We start from the raw sequence: 10,388 nt of genomic DNA, 5'->3' as shown, positions 1-10,388 counted from the left end.
GAAAGGATCTCTGGCTGAAGAACAAATCTGGAGAAACAAAAGGTAAATTTATACTTTTACAATTACTTATACAAATAATATTGTTCTGTTTTTAAAGCCTTTTTGTTGTTCTGCTGTTGAGGTGATGGTAAGCATGCTTGGGAGATGAAGCACGGAAGCAAATGCTTCTGATATTTGGTTAATGTGCTAATTAGTTGATGTGTGTGGTGATGAACAACTGCTGAAACATTTTCAGTGCATAGAAAAGTATTTTTTTTAATTCAAAACCAGTATGGCTGGACAATAAAGAATGTTTTAATGGTTTCATGCAACAAATATATTTTTTAAAATTATATATCATTGTATCGGCTTAAATATTGTGTTCTCGGCATATCACCCCAACAGGTCCTCCATCTTCATTCGTCTGTTTACCCTGTTCTGGTTTAAGTTTGTCGTCTTCCAGGATTCTGTGTCCCTGTATGCTTTGTAAACTTTGTTTATCCATTAAAATTAATCGTCTACTCATCATGTGCCTATTGCATTTGCTTTGATCTGACTTCTAAAACCTTGACAGAAAATCCTTCATCAATATTATTCAATTTAGGTTTACTGCTGTAACATTTCAATTTACATGTTAAAATAGAAAAATAGTCAAAAATGTCAGCTTTACACAAACATCATCACTTATGTTTATAAGTACAACTATCTTCAAATTCTAGTTCCACACTGAAGATGGAAGAGTTGGACTACAACTACACATCAGAAGAATATGATTATGGATCTGATGAGAACAGAACTGGTGATGAAAATGGCAATTTTGCATTTGCATCACGATTTGCATTGCATATACCAATTGTAAAATTGGTGGACTGGATCACTATTGGAGTTGGACTTCCTTTGACTCTTTTAGTGATTGTTGCCCTTTTTCTCCAGGTAAGTACAAAATAAGTTATATCTATTTATCAATAATGAATGTTCTATTTACACTTTAAACAATGGTTTGTTCTCATTACAGGTTCAAGTCTGCCATTTCTTACCCTTAGAAATACTGGAATATATGAAACAGGCAATATTTGACTTGTTAAGTGTTCTTGTGTCATTGGTTATTTTTTTCTCTCTCTTTCTTGTAGGTGAAAAAGAGTCAGAGTCACCCAGTCTACGTCATCAACCTTCTCTTTTCTGATCTCATTCAGTTCTGCTGCAGAATTACATATTTAGTTAGCCCAGAAAAAGGCTCTGGCATCTTGTTTTTTGGTTTAATTGCCAGTGTTGGATTCATGGTCTGTATCTCCTGTGAAAGGTAACCAAACTTGTCTCTTTATGCTTCTTTTCTGTCTCACATAATCCCATTAGTCTGTATCTGATAGTCTCTATTGAATAAACAGCTATTTCTGTTGTTACAGGTATTTGGTTGTTGCCAAGCCAATGTGGTACAGATTCAGGAGAAACATCAAGACATATGTGGTGGTCTGTGTCGTGGTCTGGGTTCTTCCCGTTCCTTTTCTCCTAATCTTTTTTCTGCATGTTCCTCAAACTTTTTTTTCCCCCATCTTGTCATGTGCTCTCCTCCTGCCATTTCCCTTCTTCGTCTTCTTCTTGGTTGGGACTATTAAAGCTCTTTCTGGAGCCATCAGTGTCCCAGCAGATGAAAAACGACGAATTGCAGCCATTCAGGTTGCAGTGCTGCTAATTTACGCTTTGCTTTTCCTGCCTATAATTGTTTATCTCTTAATAGACCATGAATTAATTCTTAGTAACATTTTTGAAGTTTGTGTTTTTCTTAGTCCTCTTGCAGACACAACTTTGTATTTGTTATGTCGGAAAAGCATCCTGGATAAGTTTCTGGCTTCACTCTGTTCTTGTAAAGCATCAGAGACTTAGGATGTGAGCAGCAAGGGTACTGAAAGCACGACTGCTCCAAATACTGAGACTCTTTAGGTTTTAATATTTTAAGCCTTCGCAACAATCAATTTACTATAGCTTTGAGGTACTTCTGTTTTTTTTAAAAATGTTTCATAAAAAAAATTCTTCTGCAAAATGTCTAAACTAGTTCATGTTTCATTCCCACAGCACTATATTTATTTACTTTTCTTAGCTTTTTCTGATCGCTTGGTTACTTAACATCTTTGTATAATAATGATAATAATAATAGTAATAATAACGATAATAATATATATTTGTTGAATCACTTTATTTGTTAATCTTTTATCAAATTATGTACAAAAAAAGAAAAACATAGTTTCACCCTTTGCTCTGTGTTAACAATACAATACCTATGATGAATTACAGGAATGGAAATTATTGCTACATTATTGTAATTGTGTTTGAAATTGTGTTTCAGAGTATGCAACTCTAAATTAAACCAAGGAGCCAGCTTCTTTTTCATGGGGTACGTTGTCTAATATAAAATGCAACGAGGAAGTAACTCCATTGTTATGAACTCCAACGTGTGGAAATTTAAAAGAAGCGTCTCATATTAGCTGAAACGCAATGCTGAAATGCAAAATTTACAAGAAATGTACAAGTCACTGCTGATCAAAGGAGGCGCAGGGTCAGAGGTCAGCTCACTGTCTGCTGTGCAAAGGCTCCTCAGGTCCAGGTTCTTCAATTCCACCTAATACCACTCAAGAGGAGAGCGCAGGAGTCTACAAACGTGAACGGCCATCGATGTGGTGAAGTCATGGCTCATTCCAAGGCAAACTGGAACTTTTTGCAACCTATTTCCAAGAAGACTGTGGAAGACAGAGAGCAGAAAGGAAGTCCATATACGGCCTGCAGCAGGGCCGTGCAGAGACCGTTGGAGGGGCAGGTGCTCACAGTTAAAAGAGGGCACATGGGGCACGGATTTAAAACACAATACAGAAACATACCTTGCTATACAACCGGCTGAACTGTACCAACCCATACTATAAAGAATGTAACATGGAATCAAGGGCGTAGGTTTGATTTGAACTTTGGTAGGAACGCTATTGGTCCTACGCTTCATTGGTCCTACGCAATATGCATGCTCCTATTTTTTGATGCTTGATTTGAGCATCAGGACGCGTTTTGCCTGTCTAAAAAGAAAAGGCAGCATTATTTGCTACATTTATTCAAATTTTATAAGCACGATACACACTAGATGCTGTTTATCTTTAAAACATCACTGGATCTGATGATTGACTTTTTCCCACTTTGAAAAAGTTTGCATTTGAACTTACCAGCAACAGAGACAGACAGTTGATGCGGGCTTATTGAACCAAATATATTCAAAATATGTCTGTTGTCTAGATTTATCCTGTATTTTCTTTTGAAGATATAGAAATGTGCAGAGATAAACCCCACCCTTATTCTTTTTTATCAAAGATACTCTGTCTGCATCATAAAACAGCAAAATTATTCATTCAAGGGACTGCAAATAAATGTATTGTATTTTCTCTGCACTTGAAGTAAAAGTGTCACTGACACTGACAGCATTTCAAATATTAAATTCAAACTTCAACAAGAAATGGGCTCTGTGTAACTCATTTCATGTAATTTATCTTACCATTCCAAACACATTTCTTACATCATATATCTTAAGCGTAGATAACAGCTTCTCCTTACCTACATCCTCTCAGACAACTAATTATTTCCCTAACAATAGTGAGTTGTCAATGTTTAAATGTGCAGTAAATCTTAATACATAAGGAGCATGGAGGACCCAATACTGTACTTTGAGTAAGATTGGTGACACCAAAACTAATCTGTTACATGAGTGGTTGTCCATTTCATCATTCAAATGAGAACATAGTAATATACTAGTGGCATATACTAGTATGACTATTAAAGAACAGCAGATTAAACTTTAAGATATGTAAAGGCATATATTAAATTAATTTTTTCGACCACATCAACAGATTAAATAATTTTTACTTTTTTGGTGTACCAAATTACCCGCGTATTGATGAAATATGTTGTGGGCTAAACCCCTGATAATGAGAATGTCTAGCTATGCCTCTGGTTTGAAACCTTTGTACAATAAAACCAACGTAAATGGTGTTCCTCGGTTTTATTTGTCTTTATTCTAATTCTAGAAGTAGAAATTGTGAAATAAATAGCACTATTATTTTGTGGAATCCCAATTAGTCTAAACAAAATATAGCAGTTGTTTAGGTGGCATCTATAGTGTTCTTATACTGTATATTATGTAAAAGAAATAACACCTGCTATTTATGCCTGAACTGCCTCAAAGGGTCGGCAATCAATGAAAGCAACAAAAACAACGAAATATTGGTAAAAAGAAACCCTCACCCTTTCTTTTTAAAGGGCTGTGGCTAAGAATCTGACTTTTTAATAGCCTACAGTCTTTGCTTTTCCATCTTTCCAGCGGTCTTCAGAACTCCTGCCTGGCACAGAATATTTAGTTTTATAAAAGAGATTAGATTTTTGCTGATAAATGCATTATACTTCAGAATTAGATGCTATTTTGATAGTTTAACGTTGGTTACTTACATTTCTCAAATTCCACAAATCCAAACATTCTCTCCTGCTTCTTTATAGAACTGCACTCAGCAGCTTTCACCTATTTTAGTGCTGATAATATTTAGTTTTTTAACTGGGACTAGTTTTGTTGTCAAGTATTAATTGTGGTAACGGAAGTATCCCTGTATAAATCGAAATTTAAGTCTTGCGCTCCAGGCAAACAGGCACGCACACACGCGCTAGAAATCAGAAAAAGGGAAGGCGGATTTAAGGCAGTACAACAAGAGTGGAGTTTAAAAAAAAGCACAAAGGCACAGTCACGTGTGCTGTCGATTTAAAGGGGCAGGCAGTCAGACAGCGGCAGCAGCAGCCGCTGAGCTGCAAGAGGAGAAGAAGGGAAGAGTGAGGCACGTTATGTGGATCATGTTACCATGCCACGATAACCGTGGCACAGTAGATCTAAATTATTATTATTTTGGACATGCACACACACACACAAACGCACACACACACACATACAAAAAAAACAAAACAAAAAAAAACACACTGACAAAAGGGCACTTTGGGGATCAAGGGGCAAAGGGGCAGGTGCTCAAGCCCCCTCCGCCCCCCCCTGCACGTCCCTGGCCTGCAGTGAAACAATCCAACAGCCACTTTGTCCTCGCCTTAGAGACTCAGCTTCTCTTCTTCACAGTGTAATTTGTGTATTAAATCTCTTATTTATATGTCAATCATGTTGTTACTCACATATATATGCTTATAGCACTGTTAGAAGAGAGCTTTTCAGTTCGTTTGGCTTTTTGCAGCTTTTTGCAGCTTTTTGAGGGTCTTTGAGGAAAGACAGACCCAGAGAGGGAGACCGAAGATCCGTAACCCTGGACCAAAATGTTCACAGCCCGTCTTCATCTCTGCTTTTTAGAAGCACCTAAAGAAGAGGCTTTTTTTTTAAACTTTGTCATTTTTTATGACATTTTTTGTATCTGAACTTTTTAATCTTTAATAAATTTTAGCCTTTTTGATCACATTTTATTGACTCAAAAACCTTGGAGTTGTTCTTTTGGTAAGTGTCCTTCCATCCGTGATTAAAGTTATTGGTTCTTGACTGGGTGATAAAATAAAGGCTTGTGCTAAAATAGTTTTTACTCCCTCCTGGAGTCACACCGTAGGTCCCCATAGGGGAAAAAGAAGGCGTCTTTTCAAGGAATCCATAACTTAAAAGGAGACTGCAGGTCCGGACACTGCAGGAAAAAGTTTTCATCCTAAGAAGAAAAACACTCAGAGGTCCATCTTATTTATAGTTATAGGAATTCTGGTTCTGTTCTCAACCAGTCCCCCCACCCATTCACTCATCACAAAACTCTTCTCATTTCCAAGTGTTTTATATCTATTTATATAGAACAGCTGTGTAAGTTTTATATTTTATTTTTGATTGTTTTATCTGTTTTCTTTCTCTTTTCTTTTTTTATTTTAAATCCCACAGTTCCTTGTAGTACTCACAGTCAGCATAATGAAGTGGATATACTCAAAAGGCAGACTAAAGCTCCCTTTAATTTCCCCTTAATCCATAAATAAGTCTTAACCTTGCCTACAAGCTGAATTGACACAGCATTTGTGGGTTCACAAACACATTTTGTCCTAAACTATTTGAGCCTGGAACAAAAAGTGTTTTGTGCCAATCACATCTGCTTTGTCAGAATCCACAATTCCTTTTTTGAAAGAACAGCCAGAAGTGCCTTGGCCCGCGTGAACTTGTAGTTTTTCACGACTCCTGCTGCCTACATTTCCATTAAATACTGTGATTGGCTAAAACCAAACTTTGCAATGTGGGAAGTTTCTGCTGAATGTCCCTTCTTTACCCAAACAGTTTCAATAGGAGCAGGACAAAACTGATAATATGCACAATGGAGAGTGCTACACATTATGAATCTAACTTGTCAGGTTATACATACTGTATATGCTTTCCTTACTACTCACTGAGTGTCTGGAAAAAGACATGGTTTGGTATTAATATCACCAACCGTCTCCTATGCCCAGATGTGTATGATGCAGCGTATAACTGATTATTTCTATTTCACTGGAGTTTTCCATGTTTTATTTCTGTCAGGTAGGTCTCCCCCAGAAGATCTATTCCTGACGTTTCTTTTTTCATCTTACTTAGAACTATATTTGTTTTAAACACTTTTCACTTATTGGCAGATTAATTTAATCAAATTACTTTGTGACGCAATAATTCAAGGCTATTTTCATTTATTTTCTCAACCCCTTCCCTGCTACAATTAAAACACATAACAAAGAGCCTACTGAACAAGCTTTAAAGTAGAAAAAAGAACAGACAACTAAGACAAACCATATGAATTTATTTTACTGGGGTGTTTCTCTTAGCTTGGAGGGACATGGACATGATAACCTCTCTGTGTGTCAGCTGCCTAATAATTTTGCTGGAATAGAGGGAGCTCCAGTCCACCTAGTTATTTTGATTTGCAGAAATAATTTTTGTTGAAACTGTGTGATTTCTATCCCCAGATGAGAGGACATTGATTTAGTTCAATGTTTTAAAGAAGTCCTTAGATAAGAAAATTTGTGTATTCTAGAATATGTACAAAATCATAATTTTTACAGTATTAATTTGGCTGATTGTGCATAAATGGAGCATTTGCATAATCTAATATTTTTCTTGAGTTTGTCCATCTGTGCCTGTATTCAAAACGATTTTTAGCCTAAAAATTCCTGCCAAGGAGTCTTAGCTTATGAACCTCTCAGATTGCTTCTGAGAGAGACTCTTAGTAAGGAAATGATAGAACTTTTTTATCTTAGTAAGGAGGTGTGGTTGACCCTGTTGCTACGTAGCTGTGATCTTGTCTTTCCAAAGCTGTGATTGGTTGACAGAAGAAACACGCTCCAGTGATCAATCGAGAGAAATTAATTGATTACAAAATCCAGATTGAATGGAGAAAGGTGTGTCATGATAAAATATTTATCCCATATTTGGACATAACATCCTGTGACGTAATGTTTGGGTAAGGCACTGCACTCTACAACCTATCTCAATAGGAACTGTTCTACACAGCTACGATCAACAACAATTATTTCGGATTTCCAGAGGACTTCACCATTAAAATTCACAAGAGCTATTGTTGAAGCAACAATGCCCACATGCATGGCAGTTGGATGTTCCAATACATCGGGTAAATATATAACATATATTTTTTTACCTTTCCAATTCATGATCCACCACAGGATCTTTTGATGGATTGCCAACTTGGAGAGAGAGGATTTGCCATCGAACTGTCACGAACCAGAGACAGAGGGACCCAGTATTCAGCCAGACAAGCAGAGGTTAGGTAAAAGAGTATTTATTAACAAAATCCAAAAACCAAAACGGGCATCAAGCCAAAAACAGGAAGACTGCATCCAACAACCCAAAAATAACAAAAAGCAGTCACTGACACAACTATTAACAAAAACAGGGGACAGGCTAACTTAGAAATCCAGAGACAAACAGGGTCAGATAAACTGGCAAAGAAAGCTGGACTTGACTCACCACTTGGCACCAAAAAACAATGATCTGACAGATTGCAGGGGGCAGAGGCAGGTATAAGTAAGGGAGTGATCAGGTGAATGGAGTGAAAGTAATTACTGGCATGGGTGGAGCTAATCAGGAACAGGGAAGCGCTTGGGAGTAAACTGAAGCTGATACGATGGTGACCGGAGAAGGGGAGCGACAGGGTGGAAGAATGCAGGCAGGTGAACTGAATTAGGACTTGTGACAGAAACGTTCGGAGCAGGCCAGATAAACTTATAACATAAAACAAAATCAAACCACAATAAAACCCAAACTATTCCAAAACTGATACAGAACCTAAAACTAAGACTTAACAGAACACAAGCTATAATAGAAACCAAAAAAGACAGAAATAAAATCTAAGACAGGGAAGTAAACTGACTAATCAAATAACAAACATCAAACAAAACGAAACTCAGAATATGACAGAACTTCTGGCCAGTAAGAAAACACGTCGTCTGTAGCCAACATTTTAAAGAAGAATGTCTTCAAGATGACATGAGAGTGAAACGTTTCGGTATGTTTTACTTTTTTATAATGTAGAATTTGGCGGAACATTTCTTTACCCAACCAAAGCGGCGGAGGGATACGACACACTTAGAAAGCATGCTCACTGTTGTGAAGCCCACTTATTTTATGCGACTTTAGTCTTATTTTTTCTAAAGCCGCTCGGAAATTTTACGAGATCAGAGTGCTGGCTGAGGAGTAGACACAGCTGATAGGATGGTGGCTGAGAGGTGAAGGCTGATTCAAGAAAAGACCAGCAAAGTATGTAACAAACAAAAGCCTAAATCATGATGTTTTATATATATGTTTTTCTAAGCCATTACAACATGATGAACATAAATACATTTAATTCACATTAGATGCTTTGGTTCCCATTATGTCTATTGTTCTTTACTGGTAGCTGATTATACCAGTAATAATGATGTCATACCGGATAACAATACTGTAACAATACTTCAAATTCCTGTAATTCATCATAGGTATCATATTGTCAACAGTTTCACCATAAAATTGCAATAGTTTTAGGGGAACAGATAACAGTGGACATAACAACAGCAGTAAAAAAAAATCATCTGATAATTAAACCAATTCATGTCATTGGAAACTTTCTGAAGAATTTGCTTAAATACAAAATGAAAAAAAAACAGAGAAAATTAATACAAAGATGAAAATGTTTCAGCAGCAGATTGCTTGCATTTTGTTGTCAGTAGATCACAGATACTTTGCTGACCAGTGATTTTAAAGGAAACTTTTTACAAAAGAGTATGTTACTAATCGGCACAAAAACCAGTTACAGTAAACTGATTGTTGTGCAGGCTTCATATATGAACACCTACACAGTCTCAGTATATGCCACAGTCGTGGTTTCAATATCCCTGGTGTTCATCTCCTGGCTGTCAGATGTTTCACAAGAACAGAGTGAAGCCAGAAACTTATCCAGGAAGCTTTTCCGACTTAACAAATACAAAGTTGTGTCTGCAATGGGACTAAGAGACAGACAAACATAACATATATCATATATATATGTATAAACTTCAAAACTGGTATTTTCTAATAGTACAACAACTATGGTGGGTAGGAAAAGCAAAGTGTAAATTAGCAGTACTGCAACCTGAATGGCTGCAATTCTTCGTTTTTCATCTGCTGGGACAGAAAGGGCTTTAATAGTCTCAACCAAGCAAAAGATGAAGAAGGGAAATGGCAGGAGGAAAACACATGACAAGATGATGTAAAACATTTTAGAATCAAAAAGCAGAAAAGCCATTAGGGAAAAAAGAACAGCATGCCCCCAGACCAAGACACAGACAACCACAGATGTCTTGATGTTTCTCGTGAATCTGTACCATAGTGGCTTGGCAATGACCAAATACCTGTAACAACATAAATAGCTTTTCAGTCAATAGAGACTATCAGGTAAAGACTAGTGGGATGTAAAAGAAGCATTAAAGGGAACCATATGCTTACCTTTCCAGGGAGATACAGACCATGAATCCAAGACTGGCAAATAGACCAAAGTTAAAGATGACAGAACCAATAAAATAACCCCTATTCATTGTAATTTTACCACAGAACTGAATAAGATCAGAAAACAGAAGATTGATGACGAATATAGGGCAATCCTGGTTCTTTTTCACCTGCAAGAAAGAAAACAGAGAAAAACAAACTAATGTCACAAGAATATTAACGTTTAAAATGTTTCCTGTTTGAAACACACCAGTCATTTTTGAGGGTAAAAAAAACAACTTGGACCTTAAATGAGAGAAAGCTATTATTTAAAGAGCAAGCACAAAGTCAATTAGTACAATCCTTGTTACTAAATAGATTTGTCATTTTGAACTCACCTGTAGAAAAACTGCAACTATTACTATCAGAGTTAAAGGAAGTCCAATGCCAATGG

At 36.7% G+C, this 10,388-nt stretch overlaps 1 pseudogene; it reads left to right on the top strand.

Annotated features, from left to right (window-relative positions):
• Positions 1-711: 711 nt before the first annotated feature.
• On the top strand, positions 712-1,917 carry LOC118560400 (annotated as a pseudogene).
• Positions 1,918-10,388: the final 8,471 nt, after the last annotated feature.

The sequence above is a fragment of the Fundulus heteroclitus genome, unplaced genomic scaffold, assembly GCF_011125445.2.
Source record: "Fundulus heteroclitus isolate FHET01 unplaced genomic scaffold, MU-UCD_Fhet_4.1 scaffold_43, whole genome shotgun sequence".
In the NCBI taxonomy this organism is placed as follows: domain Eukaryota; kingdom Metazoa; phylum Chordata; class Actinopteri; order Cyprinodontiformes; family Fundulidae; genus Fundulus; species Fundulus heteroclitus.
Note: the sequence above shows the minus strand (reverse complement) of the source record. Positions and strands in the feature narration are given on the sequence as shown.